Genomic DNA, 3,278 nt, shown 5'->3' with positions numbered 1-3,278 from the left:
AAGGGCAAATCCAGTATTTCATTATGTGCAAGTGTGATTCAACATCCAACAAATACCAGAAAAATAGGGACCCAGAAGTAGGTGTCTTTTTTGAGAAGACAGATATAACAGCTCTTTAGTGAAATATTATGTTGGAATCTATTGCAATATTACCCAAAAAGGACAATCCATTTGGACTAGGTAGGTTTTCTCTGTGACTGTGAGGACAAAACTCTAAAGAATCCCTTGACTGCGATAACTCTCTGTTGATCTTAAAATACAAATGCATAACACTCAGGAAAGGAAAATGAGAGAACAAGATGAGAAGGAAAGATCTCCTTTCTCTCCTCACCTGAAACCCAGTCTCTCACCTCCGAAGGATCACTGTCTGTATCTTCTCTGTCATGCACAGGAATCAAAGAAGAGAAAAGTATTGGTATATATTAAAGTTTCAAGAGCTCAGAGCAGGAAGACATCAGGGCCCCTGCAGAGGCATTCATGTAGTGTGAGCTCCATGTCATCTGCACCGTCTTGTCTTTTCTTCATCGTGTTTGTCGGGACGTCCTTCTTGGCCCCTCACTCTCCCTGCCTCGCTAGCGAGTCTGTCTGCGTCAGTGCTACCGCCAGTCTCTCTCTTGCCGTCTTCACTTTCCCTTCCTGTTTCCTGATATCCTCCTCAGTCGCCAGAAGTTGTTTGCAAAGGAGCTGTGGGATGTACAGACCAGCTCCTGGGATCATCTCTGCCGAATCTGAAGACCGGGCAGGGGTGGGCATGGGACTGGAGTTCAGACCACCTGTGGGCACAGCTGGCAGGGATGCACCTGTGCAACTAGGTGCAAGATTCAGCAGGGCTTTGGCAAGGTCCAAAGGAGTTAACAGTTCTCCTGCACTCTGGAGGCCTGCAGACCTTGCAGTCTCTTCTGCCAGCAGAGTTGTTGGGGCTGCTCCAAGGTTTCCTCCCATTGATAACATCTGACCTCATTGCCAGGATAGGATGTGATTCTAGTAACTGGCCTCTTGAATATGTAACTGGACATCCTCAAAGGGATGGAGTTGCTCAAACCAGGCTTTGGGTTGGATTGGTTTCCACAATCATGTCGCTTCCTCTGTGATGATTTGACCATCATACTTCTTTTCCTCTTACCCTATAAAATAAATTGTGAATGTGGATCAGAGTGACAAATGAAGCCTGCCTTCCCAGGACAATTATGTCAGATGCCTTGTGCTTCTACCCTCTCTCTCTCCCTGTGGGGATTAATCTGACCTGTGTCCTGCGACATCATCAAAGAGATTTGGGTCAAGAACAGAAAGCTCGAGGTCAAAACTCAGGACTATGGCAGGTCATTCTTCTCCCCCATGTTGTTAGACACTTATGAGTATGACTTTATTCTCTTTTTGTCCTTGTCACTCTCAACAACAAAAGCCCTGGTGCTCCCTGTCAGGACACACGGTCCCCAGTCTTTTTCTAAATCCCAAATCATAACATTCGTCTGTACTATATGATTATTCATTTGATTAACCCATTGACCAGTTGGTCTTCATAGCTCCATTAGAGCTTAAATCAGTAGTGAAATGATCATCCACCCCACTCCTAGTGACTCTTATTTCACAACTGTGAACATTAAGTCTCAGTACAGAGAATGTAGGTCTAAAAAAACTCAACTTATAAATGGAGATTGTACTGTAAGTGGGAAATACACACTGGATTTATGAAACACAGGAAAAAAATGTAAACTCTCTCATTATTAAGTTTTGTATAGACTGCACCCACATTGATGATCTCTTGGTTATAGTGGGTTAAATATACTATTAAAATTAGTTTCACCCGTTTGCTTTCATTTTTTAAAATGTGGCTACTAGAAAAAAATTAAATTCTATAATATAGAATGCTTAATGTTACTATTGGACAGTGCCGAGGAAGCCATCAGTGAAAATAAAGTCCAGAGAAAGTGGTTAGGGAAATTTTTTCCCTAGAAAAGGAGTCTACACTGGCCCACACTGCAAGATGCAATAAAAACTGTCATACACACACACACACACACACACACACACACTTTTTCCCTAGAAGAGGAGTCTACACTGGCCCACACTGCAAGATGCAATAAAAACTGTCATACACACACACACACACACACACTTTTTCCCTAGAAAAGGAGTCTACACTGGCCCACACTGCAAGATGCAATAAAAACTGTCATACACACACACACACACACACACACACACACACACACACACACTGACAGAATGAAACAAACCTCTTCCTAGCGTCCCACCACTTCTCACATGGCGTGAGGTTGCGCTCCTACTTAGTCCTAAGTGGACTAATCTCAAGAAAGAAGGCAGAAGTCAAGGTAATTTACCAGTTAGGAAGATCTAAAACCAGAGATTAAAGCTCAAGATATGTGGTGAATTTCCTGTCGTGGCTTCTGTTATTAATCCAGTATGTTAGGGAGACTTTTCCAAGGAGGGTTGTTTTAAAACTCACTTTTTCTTTACTATGTGAAATAGACAGGCTATGTAAAGAATAATTACTCTAGCCAATCAATGAAAAGGAGATGATAGAACACGAATACCCTTGTTATAAGTCACTAATGGATTAGAGAGACAGGGAACAGCTGACATTGGGTTAATTTGGCCTAAATTAGGCTGATTCTGATTTCATGACCGTCATATTGATTGTATTATGCTAGAACCTATGAAACTTCCCAGCCCCCCTACTATTTAACCACCAAGGCCCACCACCCTGACCAGTCCTTGCTGACACATCCCCTGCCTCCATCCCTTCTGACAACACCTGGAGGTTTTTCCCCAAATCCCACTATGTCCCTGTGCTCTTCTACCTGCCTCAGGGCCAGGGAATCATTTTCTCCAAGCCTCAGGCTCTGCGTGTGCCCAGCTCTGGGGATGGCACTTCTCCCTCGAGTGAAGACAAGGATCAGAGCGCAGACCCTGTGAGCTGAAGCACTTCGACAAAGACTGGGGTTGCTGACAGAAAAGAACCTTTAGTGGGCACGGTTACCAGGGTCCAAGAAGCCCCAGTGATTCCTCCAGGGAATGTGATGCAGGACAGAGCAGGAATGTCTGTGTGTGGTTCGGCTGGGGAATGCCTGTAGGGTGACATAGGTGACATTGGTAATGCATTCGCCAATGTTGTTCACTCATCTATTCATCGTATGTCATGGAGTGCTTTCTACATACATCCAGGCAACAGTCTCACCCTCTGGGGCTCACAGGCAGTGTCAGAAGAATTTCGAAATTTTATTTCTAATATATAGGTACAGCACTGGCAATACACT

General features: G+C 44.0%; 1 pseudogene; it reads right to left on the bottom strand.

Annotated features, from left to right (window-relative positions):
• Nucleotides 1–329: 329 nt before the first annotated feature.
• Nucleotides 330–1,145, bottom strand: LOC147911585 (methyl-CpG-binding domain protein 3-like 1; annotated as a pseudogene).
• Between the last annotated feature and the right edge of the window lie 2,133 nt (nt 1,146–3,278).

This window comes from Ceratotherium simum, unplaced genomic scaffold (genome assembly GCF_057802395.1).
Source record: "Ceratotherium simum simum isolate JZ-2026a unplaced genomic scaffold, ASM5780239v1 HiC_scaffold_43, whole genome shotgun sequence".
Classification (NCBI taxonomy): domain Eukaryota; kingdom Metazoa; phylum Chordata; class Mammalia; order Perissodactyla; family Rhinocerotidae; genus Ceratotherium; species Ceratotherium simum.
The sequence above is the reverse complement of the archived record's forward strand: the minus strand, read 5'-3'. Positions and strand labels throughout refer to the sequence as shown.